The following is a 12096-nucleotide window of genomic DNA, read 5'->3' as shown; positions in this document are numbered from 1 at the left end:
GTACCCCCACCCTTCCCCTATTCCTTGACATGGGCTGCTGCCCTATCAAAGACCAGGCAAGGTTGCGCCCTTTACTTCTCTGGGGCCGCATTTGGAGAGTTCCGGAGCTTGTTAGTTATGCGGAGGGGCTAAATGAGGTTTTATCAATGCCTGGTTGGCACAAAATAGGATGGTTGAGGGATGTTAAGCGGTTGTTAGGTGAGTCTTGGAGAGGCCTGGCAGTCCAGGACCGCACCGTCCAAGTCTGTCCTGAAAAAACTGTATTGGAAATGGGTAATGGATTCTAGAAACTCTAATCCTAATCTATGCAGATGTACTGCTGAATTCCTACTAGTAAAGGAGGTGGCACTACTTGAGCCTTATCTCGATATTATTTCAAAATCTAGAGATAGGGCTTTATATTTTAAATTTAGGATAGGTGTGCTGCCCGTGTGTGAGTTGACTGCTGGATGGAAGGTGCCAGCACAGACTACTCCTTTTTGTCCTTTCTGTGAGACCAGGATTGAGTCGGTTTCCCACCTTTTATTCGAATGCCCCGCATATAAAGCTCCTCGCCTCAGGTGGCTGAAACCCCTATGTAAAGAACTAGGCACAAGACAATGTAGTGAGGACCTCCGTATTTTAAAATCTGACAAACGCCCTTTACTCGTCTGTGGTATGGCGAAGTTTTTAAATTGGGCATGGACGATCAGATCAAAAAGGCTTTTGTATGCTGTTTAATCATGGTTTTAAAATTGGAATTTTCTATGTAATTTATCATTTATCTATGCCATTCGTATTTTGAACCTGTATAACTGTTTTCTTATGAATTGGCTTTTTACTGTATTGCTTTTAAAGGTATGTTTTATATCGAAATAAAGCCAACTTTGACTGACTGGCATACTGCAGCACACATAGAAAGAGAAAATGCCATTAAGGTTTGTTTTTGTGGAGGAAGGTGCCCCTTCCTGCACAATAACAATTCTGCCCACATCGCAGATACACTTGCAGCATGACACCAGGGGGCCTGCTTTGGCGCTAGGCAGCCAAAAGTGCGCAAGTGCTGGGAAATGACAAGAATACGTCATATAATATTAAATATGGCACATTTCTGCCCTTTCCCTTTCATACAGTGCAGTGCAACAAGATGGTTTGATGCGCTTTGCAGCTGGAAAAATTGATACATATGCCCCTTTGGCTGGCATCTCTACCCCTGCTAGATAAGATGAGCTCTTGACAGTGAAAGGCCAGACCGCTGAAAACTATATTTACTCAGACGCTAGTCAGCCAATGACCAACATTCTGTTTTATGCCTTTACCCCTCCTCCTATTCATAACTAAGATGGAAATATGGAATGTGTTTACCTACCAATGTCTGCTACATTCTCCAATCCATTAACAAGACTTTGCAGTAGCAATGTGAACAGAAAGTTGGGAGATAAGTAGCAGGGCACACTCACAGTTATGAGTGCTATTGATGTGATGTCCCCTAACTTTAAAACTTCTTTGTGGTGTAATATCTTATGGTATCCACTAGAAGTAGCTCAACGTGTGTCAGCCCTATGCACGCCTACCTCATTGAAAAGGCCATTTGGTCCAAGGAACAGATTAGCATTGTAAGATACCTTTTTAAATTGTAATACTGGTAAAATTAAAAATAATAATAAAATTGCCTTGGGTTATTGTACTTGTACATACTTATTTGAGGATTTATCTAAACATTTGAATAATTTAAACTTTTTTATTAAAATCTGAATTGTATTACTGTATAACACAGGTAGATTGTGTCGTTTTTGTATTATGCTTAGTGAAATGTACTTTTAAAATGTACGTTTCATGGAAGTGAGATGCTGTTCCGTATTATAATATTACATATATAATATTTGAATGGGTTTGTACAACTTTATTTTCTTCCCTCTGACCTCTGGAATAACCTAAGTAACTTTTTGTTGCTACTTGAGAACATTTGGACATCTGTTACCTGTTTAATACGTTGCTCTTTAATCAACATTCAGCACAGCCATTTGTATTTCTCGTCAAGATTCTGTATTAGCTGCAAGACCACTGGTGCAGAAAGAAGAATGTTATACACATGTGAAATATAACTCAGCACATACCATTCATTGAGGCACGGAAGGAGGAGAGTCAGTATTGATAAAAGGAGAGAACAAGGGTTGCATTTCCTTGCTGCCACTTCTTGTTCTCACCATAAGTACAGTGGCGGCTGACACAATTAAAGGTGGCGGGCGGGCGAAGGGGGTGCGGGGTAGCCGGGTGGGTAATTAATTGAAAAATAAAATAAAACAATTACCTTACCCTGCCGGCCGTCTCCAGCATCGCATCGTGCCTCAGTGAACTTCCTTGTCCCAGCAGGCACTGGGGCAGCACCACAGACTCCCTGTGCAAACCCTACACTGCTCTTCTATGAGAGCAGCTCAGGGTCTGGCCTAAGCAGGCTGAGAAGCAGGGCCAGACTGGCTGTAGCGGGCACCGGGCAATCCCCCGGTGTGCCGCAGGCGTGGGGGCCGATTTTGGGCCCCTGGGGGCCGTTTTTGTTACAAGGCCGTTTTTGCAGCATAGCTGCAAAATCGGCCCTGTAGCAAAATAGGCCGAAAATCGGCCCCTGCAAAGAGCTCGGCGGCAGCCCCCTCCCGGGGGGGGGCGGCCAACCATTTTGCCAGGGCCGGTTTTGGTTCCCAGTCCAGCCCTGCTGAGAAGATGCTCGGCTCAGGTCAGGGAGTCTGTGGCGTTTCTCCAGCCCGGCTGCTCAATGCAACCGGGCTGGAGAAACCTAGTGCACATGTGCATTTGGCCGTCCTGAGACGGCTGGCCAAACACACATTTGCACCTAGAAGTTACATAGCACTCCTCCTCCCACCTCCCATGCCTCGGTCCCGCCCTTCCTGGCATACGCTGGCTCAGAGCCGACAAGTAAAAAATAAAACAATAGTAAAATATTGTTTTATTTTTCACTTGCTGGCTCTGAGCCATTGGGGCAAGGCTCCTCCACCACTGCAGACCCTGCATACGAAGACAACATTGGTTCGCTTTAACTGCATAAAACTATGAATGACTGCTAGACGAAATGTTGCATCAAAAATGAATTAAGATCCATATTTATCAAAAAATCATAATGCAAAAAGCCACCTTGCTGCACTGTGCTGCAGGAAAGGGAAAAGACAAGAATGCGCCATATTTACAATTACATGGTGCATTCCTGTCCTTTCCTAGCACTGGTGCACTTTGTGCCAACACAGTTGGTGTGCCTCTGGTGGGGGGAGGTGTACAATTCTGATGCATCCCCAGGTCTAACAATGTTGGTAAATCTGGGGATGTGTCAAAATTCATGGATGGATGCGTGGGAACACCCACGGTCCATCCATGGCACGCCTCCCTGCCGCAGAGTAATGCAAGGCAGCGATTTGCGCTGCCTTATGTTACTCTAGATTTATCAAGCCACTCAGGGTCACGCAAGGTGGCCTTGCGTGGCTTGATCAATTTCATTTAGGTTTTGCATCGCCCTTGTGTCCCCTTTTGGAGCGCCAGGCGACACAAAATCTTGATAAATATGCCCCTACGTATTCACAAACATGCATACATAATTCAGTCCACATCACTACCACAACTATCACACTGATCTCTCTGGCTGAGACATACATCTAGAAATTCCAGAGTCCTATTGGGACTCCAGGCATGATTATTATATGCTGATGAAAAGTATTTAGCACCCCCTGGACTCTAACTCATTTGGGGAAGGGCACTAGGAAGGTATTTGAAGGAGAAGCCTAACAAAAGGATCTAATGGCCTCCTCTCATTATGATGGACAACTGCTGACTCAATGGTTCTTCCCAAGGTTAATGATGCAGGCCTCATTAAAGTTGCCTACAGGACACCATTCGGTCAATCCTGTTACGTAAAAGAATGTATAAGCCACACTAGTGAGAGGGACAGGGAAAGTTTGAAGCATGCTCTGGAGAGGGAGGGTCAAACCGTGAGGAAGGTGGTGCACATGTGATAAAGTCTAGGCACCATTTAAGATCATTTAAGAAGGTTTTTTGGGGACAGCCGAAGGTGGCAGCAACTCCCACATTTGGAAATAGGAGAGAGTCAAATACAGAAGTGAAACAGTTTGCATTATCGCCGTCTTTTTTCTAGCTAGGCCCTTTTGCCCTTGTGCACCAGTCCCTGTTGAAAACGCAAGTTTCAGCCTGCTCGATTAATATATGAAGTTTTGCAACCCATAAGTTACTCAATGGTGGTTGCTTGGGAAAACGTGGACTTGTAAACATACTTCAAATGTAAAAAACATAAACAACAAAATACAGGCCATACAAAATATCAATCTAAAACTCTCTGAGGCAGATTTACAAGCCCCTTGCGCCACTTTGGGCCGCCGTTGCGTCACTTCTGTGACGCAGCGGCGGCGTATAGCTAGCGCCATGCTGCGACGGAATTACATGGTGATGCATCTGGGGAGATGCCTCACTTTGTAAAACCCTGCGCCACATGAAACCTGTGTCAGGTTTCATGTTGGGGTGCCGGCACAGGGTGGGCGTTCCGTCACAGGAACGCCTTGGAAAACTGCCTGAGTGAAATCTACTAGACTTCACTCAGTCACTTTTCCAACGCCGCTGCGTCAAAGCCTTACGCCTGCTTGAAGCAGGCGTAAGGCTTGACGCACCATGTTGCAGATTGGCTGGGTTAGAACAGTGCTGGAGTTGCGTCGCGCCCGCGACACGTCTCCAGCAGTGCGTCAACCTTACGCCGGCAGATGCGACATGCATCTGAATTTCCTTGCACCATGGCACGCCGGATTATAAATGCGGGGCATCCGTGGTGGTGCAAGGATTGTACTGCATGTCGCAAGTTTCCTGGCGCATCCCTGCTGATTTGCAGGGATGCGCCAGGAATTTTAAATCTGCTCTTCTGTCTTGACTCCTTGGGGCTTATTTACAAGCCCCTTGCGCCACTTTTGTGTCACTTTTCCCATGTTAAAAATTACGCGAAAGTGGCGCAAGGGCCTTGTATATCTGCCCCCTTGTTTCCCTAAATCCAACCAAACGCATTTCCAGTTTATTCTAAGGCTGGGTTAATTAACCTTTTAATTTCCAGTCCCAAATACTTTGTGCCACATGCTCCATGTTGGAATTAGGGGTAGGTTGAAACTTTTGTAGGTAGATTTGTTTGTATGGGGTTTATTTTAACAGTCTACATTTGTATGTTTTAAGGCTTATGGTTTATATTTTCAAAACCTGCCCCAGCGCAATTATAATTTACATGCCCACTGTACTAATATAGTTGCAGGACGCACAGTGTCTATCAGTCTAAAAATGACTTCATAGCTAGATTCAAGCAAATAATCTGGAACTACTCTTTGACCTGTGACCAATTTCAGAAAATAAATTCAGAAATATGTCATAATGTTAAATTATAAATTAATATTTTGATCCAGCAGGAGCTTCAGAGAGCCTCTTTAATATCGATCTGGGAATACAGGAGTGGGCACCAAAGATGCCATTTATCGACCCCTTCATATTTGCTTTTCTTCAGGGTTGGACTGAGACAGGAAATAGGCCTGGGCACCAAAACAAAATTGGCCCTCAGTGAACGAGAAAGCTAAAATAAATTGACCTATTTTTTCAAATGGGGCAGTTTTGAACTTGTAAAGAGATGCTATATAAGTTTTTTCCAAGGTATGGAAAACTGCATTGATTTCATCTTGCTGCAGGCATTGCTTGTGATAACACAAGGAAAATGAACATTAAAAACTGTCCTTGCATATCCTATAATGGCCCACCATAGCCAAGAAACGGGCCACATACTGACCTGTCAGACCAGCACGTCGGACACTACCTGATTCCGCTGTAGGCCAGTCCTACCCTCCTCTTCCTCCACCCACTCAAGTATCACTGCTGTCCGGCACTAGAAGAAATGGAGAGGGCTTTAAACAAATTCCAGATGAGGGAAAAGGTAAGTCTTTCTTTCAGTTAAAGAATCCATTCACAAGCTGAGATCCTAATTTATAGACAAGGATTTAATCAGAGAGACGGGGTACTTAGTGCTTATATCTGCAAATAGTTTTACAAGAACAACTTTATTAATTAACACTGCAAAAAATATCAACAGTGAACAGACAAAATGTTAGGGAGAGGGCATAATGGTTTGCAAGGGTGGCTCACACATATGGGCTCCCCCCATCATTCTGCAGACAGTGGCATAGCCAGTGAGTGATGGTCCATAGTGCAAGGAAGGATATGGGCCCTACTGGTCAGTTTTTTAACTGTTAAATACGGCAATAAGTAGGGTCATTGGGCCCCTCAGACCCCTGGACCCACCGCCATTGAACAATTTACAATCTGATCTTGTGAATATCCAAAAGTAGAAATGTTACTTAAAAGTGTAAATTACTCATAATTGTAAATCACCTTTGTGAATCAGGCGCAAATAATTTTACAAAACTCTTGGTGAAGGCATCGATCAGTGAAATAGGACAATATTTCATAGCCAGGAAACAAGCTCCAATATTTTGGATTTGGTTTCCGCTGTCTTTCATCTCTAGGGAGGCTCTAGCACCGGAAATAATAGCCTAGCAATCTTGCAGTGCACAGGGACGCATATAGTTAGATTGCTTATGCACATATATGCTATATGTACTTTCCTGGTTTCTGAAAACTGATTGCAAACACCACTTCCCTGATGGTAAATGAGTCCAATGATTGTCCGTTGTTCATCTGTTAATGAACGGAGGACCACCAGAAGCTAAAGAATAATCCAGCTCAAAGTTCATTTGGCCTGAACGATACCTCCCATGACAGGGCAATCTGGAGTTGTCTGGTTGTATTTTGAGACATTCACTATTATCTTCCAAATTTTGGCCGAGTCTCCATCATTTGCAGTATCATTGAAGTTTTGCCTTTTACCAAAATAAAATATATTTAATTTCTACTTGAGGAGGTGTTTGTGATATCCTTTGGCTTCTAATGGATGCTTTCTATACTCTGCCAGCCTCAACATATTTTTCCCAAAAGGCTTTCTATTGCTTGAAAATTATGGGCCATATGTACAATGAAATGGCACAGAGCGGCGCCGCTAGTAATTTTGCTGTGCCAAGCGGCTTCATATAAAAATGCAAGGATGGGCCGCATTTACAGGCATACGGCGCAGCACAGTGCTCTCCCCTGCACCTGCGCTAAAACAGCAGCCTTGCGCCAACGCAGGCACCCTTGCACCATGGTGCCTTACAGAGATGATTGTTGTTGTGCAGGAAGGGACACCTTCACAAAAGCATTAGTTAATGGCGTTTTGCTCCTTATATGTGTGATGCAGAATGCAGCACACATAAAAAGAGCAAAAAGTGAGGAGAAATAAAAGGTTTTCTCCTTGTTGTACCACTTTACCGCCTCCCCTGGAAAGGCGTCAGTTTTTGGTGCTGCCTCAGATTTACAAATCCTTGTGAATCTGGGGCCGTGTCAAAAAGCCATGGGTGTTGCTAGGAAACACTCACAGGAACCCCCATGACACACGCCTTTGATGCAGAGTACTGCGCGAAAGAGTGCTATATTTACAAGGCTGTGTGAAGCCACGCAAAGTGGCTTTGCGTGGCCTTGTAAATATGGGCAAGCACTCAGGTCCACCGGAACATCAAAAAAAGGGACACTCCGATGGTGCTAGAGGCTTGTAAATATGTCCCTTTGAATACCACTGACTGCAGTTTGTCTGAACTGTAAAACCAAGATGAAGGGGGACTTTGCTTAATCTTGGTATATTTGGCTATGGTGATCACTCTATTCTGTGATCTCTATCCCTTTAAACGAGCCAGCATGAACATGTGAATTTTCTTTGCTTTTCTAACAAAATCTAGTATAAACAACATGGGCATGATTCATAAAGGTATCTTACACTTCTGAGTAAGTTTATTACTTTTTGGATATTCACAAAATCCTAGTGTAAACTAAATCTAAAAGTCTTAAGTTGCAGTTTTGGAACATTTACACTCGAATTTTGTGAATCTCCAAAAGTAGAAATGTTACTTAAAAGTGTAAATTACTCGAAATTGTAAATCACCTTTGTGAATCAGGCACAAAGAATTTTACAAAACTCTTGGTGAAGGCATCGACCAGTGAAATAGGACAATATTTCATAGCCAGGGAACAAGCTCCAATATTTTGGATTTGGTTTCCGCTGTCTTTCATCTCTAGGGAGGCTCTAGCACCGGAAATAATAGCCCTAGCAATCTTGCAGTGCACAGGGACGCATATAGTTAGATTGCTTATGCACATATATGCTATATGTACTTTCCTGGTTTCTGAAAACTGATTGCAAACACCACTTCCCTGATGGTAAATGAGTCCAATGATTGTCCGTTGTTCATCTGTTAATGAACGGAGGACCACTAGAAGCTAAAGAATAATCCAGCTCAAAGTTCATTTGGCCTGAACGATACCTCCCATGACAGGGCAATCTGGAGTTGTCTGGTTGTATTTTGAGACATTCACTATTATCTTCCAAATTTTGGCCGAGTCTCCATCATTTGCAGTATCATTGAAGTTTTGCCTTTTACCAAAATAAAATATATTTAATTTCTACTTGAGGAGGTGTTTATGATATCCTTTGGCTTCTAATGGATGCTTTCTATACTCTGCCAGCCTCAATATATTTTTCCCACAAGGCTTTCTATTGCTTGAATATTATGGGCCATATTTACAATGAAATGGCACAGAGCGGCGCCGCAAGTAATTTTGCTGTGCCAAGCGGCTTCATATAAAAATGCAAGGCTGCGCCGTATTTACAGGCATACGGCGCAGCACAGTGCTCTCCCCTGCACCGGCGCTAAAACAGCAGCCTTGCGCCAACGCAGGCACCCTTGCACCATGGTGCCTTACAGAGATGATTGTTGTTGTGCAGGAAGGGACACCTTCACAAAAGCATTCATTAATGGCGTTTTGCTCCTTATATGTGTGATGCAGAATGCAGCACACTTAAAAAGAGCAAAAAGTGAGGAGAAATAAAAGGTTTTCTCCTTGTTGTACCACTTTAACGCCTCCCCTGGAAAGGCGTCAGTTTTTGGTGCTGCCTCAGATTTACAAATACTTGTGAATCTGGGGCCGTGTCAAAAAGCCATGGGTGTTGCTTGGAAACACTCACAGGAACCCTTATGACACGCCCCTTTGATGCAGAGTACTGCGCGAAAGAGTGCTATATTTACAAGGCTGTGTGAAGCCACGCAAAGTGGCTTTGCGTGGCCTTGTAAATATGGGCAAGCACTCGGGTCCACCGGAGCATCAAGAAAAGGGACACTCCGATGGTGCTAGAGGCTTGTAAATATGCCCCTATGTTCTTATTGGTTTTCTATTCCTAATGAGTAGATTTTCCACCTATAACATTCACTAATCTCATTAATACATTCTTTTCCTTTGAAACAGCTGTAGAGAGATGTACGTATACGCATTTCAAAGACAATAACAATTGCTGTCCAATTATGCTGTATTAAACTTGGTGGTATACCTTTTATAGCCTCTTTTCAGGCGCCTACCTTACAAACACCTCTATTATCCATATTGAACTTAATATTGTGCTCACTCTGCCTTGAATTGTGGACCAACAATCACATCACATGATCATTATCAGATTAACCATCTGCAGCTGTGTCAAGGAGGAAATGTAACCATAAAGGAGAAAAGGAAATGACTCAGTTGGGGGAAAACATATAGCTCCTCTTTAGAGTGAGCTGTGATTGTACCTTGTTACCTGCTTTTTGGTCATTAAGCCATTCTGGAAGTTTCAAACGTCATGAGTTTAGACCAGTGTTTACCAAACTCGTGGTCCCATCCAGTTTCTGGTGGTCCATGAAAGACCAATAAATAAAGATTTCTTTATATTTTATATTTATCTTGTCACATTTGCTGTGCTTCAAAGACAGAGGTCGAATGTCATGTTATGTCGCCTGACAAATTGATGCTTATTCTTTTAATGTGGGGGATTGATGTCTACTTTTCTTTCTCTGACTGCAAAGTGGGGAGAGTTTTAAAAGGGAACTATATAACAATCTTGCTTGGGTACATTGAATGTAAAAGGAAAGACTGTAGGAGGTTATTTTTTGTTACACACAAAAACATTTAAATACCAGTAAATTAAATGTATACATATTTCAGAATATATCAGCAGTTAATGAAGCAAAAATGAAGCCCATATTTTTGTAATTCTGAAGTGTGATTGAAACAAAGATTTTCAAAGGATCAAAGCAAGTCAGGACACTATTACTTGGTGATGCACAAATGCTAAATATTCACTGTAACACGATTTACACACGTTATCATTTGTGTGCTATATGGTTGATGTTTGTGCAAATTTAGTGGCCATTTCAATAAAAAATGGCCTGTCCATAAATGGCAGCGTGCTACTGCACGATACTTTGCAATATATTCGTAAAAGCGTGCTCTAACTTCACAACCAGCTACATACTATGTCCTTACCACTATCCTGCTCAATACATTTTCTACACTTTGTGTGTTAAGCTAGGCTTTTTCACAGTCCCTGTGACTTCAACGATTTAATACTAAGGTGAGCACCCTCAACTCTGAAAATTGTTCCAGCAGTCATGTTTTGAGACCAGCCCACAGCATTTGGAGTTTAGTGTGCAACCTAGGCTTCTCAGGCATAGCTGCTGATCAGTGACAGTGCTCCAGCGGGAAAGGGCAAATTTACATATCCTCCCTGCGTCACAGACCCGTCATCACACTTACTCATTCACGCACGCATTCATTGGTGGGGCCCATAACACCAACACTAACGCACCTCACTCGAATCTGCACACAGGAGGGAAAGAAGCGCTGGACATGTGGGGATACCTTGTTACCTATAAGGAGTAATGCCTTTACATTATATACATCTGCACCAATGGAATCCTAACTTTGACATCAAGGCACTTCACCACTTGGTCGTTGGACCAATTAGTTGGACTGGTTGATGGTGATTGTCAAGACCAGCTTAACCTCACTACAACAATACATTGAATTGCATAATTAATTGACTCTAAAAGAATCACGAACACCTGAAATCAATTAAAAGATATTATGTAATTAATTTGCATAAAGAAAATTATAATTTGTTCTCTCACTATTAATTCTCACTTAGGCATTGCCATTTATTCAGGAAATAGATCAAAACACTGTTTACTAAAAGTCATGAAGAGAAAATGTAGGTTTGCATTCATTTCATTATTCTCAAAATGGTTAAAATCAATCCTTGTTCATGCAACTGACAGAGGGTTCCAAAAATGAAGGATCAGTGAACCATAGTTAAAAACATGCATTTAATTCTAAAGATTTCCTACACTAAAACTTCCTACCCAGCACTAAAACTCCAACTTACTTAATTAACCCTTGGTCTCCTCGACGACTGCTCTCACCCAGGCTAGTGTCCAGCAATGATCTCGAACCTACAGTGGTCATCAGTGCGCAATCTGGCATAGTTTCAAGCTCCCAGCATCTCTTCAAACAGCTTCTCTCCAACCAGCTTCTGTCCAACCAGCTTCTCTGACACCCCCCAATTTTGGTCTGATATTTATACTGTGTTTTCTGGCTCTCTACCCTCAAATGTTTTAACTCTTGTCGATTCCCTTGTTCTTATTGGTCATGACAATACAGTTCTCAGCTCCCAGGATGTCCGTGAATAACTTAATGTTTGACAAGCTGATAGATACAAATTCAACTGTCCCACAGTTCATTAGCAGGCATTCAAAGGTTCATTGGCAGGAATTCAACTGTTCAGTGTCAGGGATTCAGCTGTTTCCACGTGATCATTCTTTGGCAGGCATTCAACTGTTCTCTTTGGCAGGCATTCAGCTATTCTCGTGCTATCATTCTGGCTCTCAGCCACTCGCCGGCATTCACACCAAATGACCTCGAACATAGTCAGCTGGAGTTGCAAAGTTCAGTGGAGCACAGTGCATGCACGGGGTTCCTCCAGCAAGATGATACAAGCATTCTCTAATGCGCAGAACCGGGAAAAACGAAGCCATCTTGAAACTGGCCACCAGCCAAAGTATGATAAACACACACAAAGAAAATATGAATACACAGAAAATAAGTGTTTTCTGCCCCCCCCCCCCCCGCCAG

General features: G+C 42.9%; 1 protein-coding gene across 1 annotated transcript in view; it reads right to left on the bottom strand.

Annotated features, from left to right (window-relative positions):
* LOC146805085 (pyruvate dehydrogenase E1 component subunit alpha, mitochondrial-like) overlaps window positions 1-11484 on the bottom strand; it is a 456912-nt gene extending 445428 nt beyond the window's left edge. The window contains exon 1 of the mRNA XM_085622221.1: window positions 11351-11484. The gene's annotated coding sequence lies outside the window, so the exon portion shown is untranslated. The remainder of the gene's footprint in view (window positions 1-11350) is intronic.
* Window positions 11485-12096: the final 612 nt, after the last annotated feature.

Source organism: Triturus cristatus, chromosome 8 (genome assembly GCF_964204655.1).
Source record: "Triturus cristatus chromosome 8, aTriCri1.1, whole genome shotgun sequence".
In the NCBI taxonomy this organism is placed as follows: Eukaryota; Metazoa; Chordata; class Amphibia; order Caudata; family Salamandridae; genus Triturus; species Triturus cristatus.
Note: the sequence above shows the minus strand (reverse complement) of the source record. Positions and strands in the feature narration are given on the sequence as shown.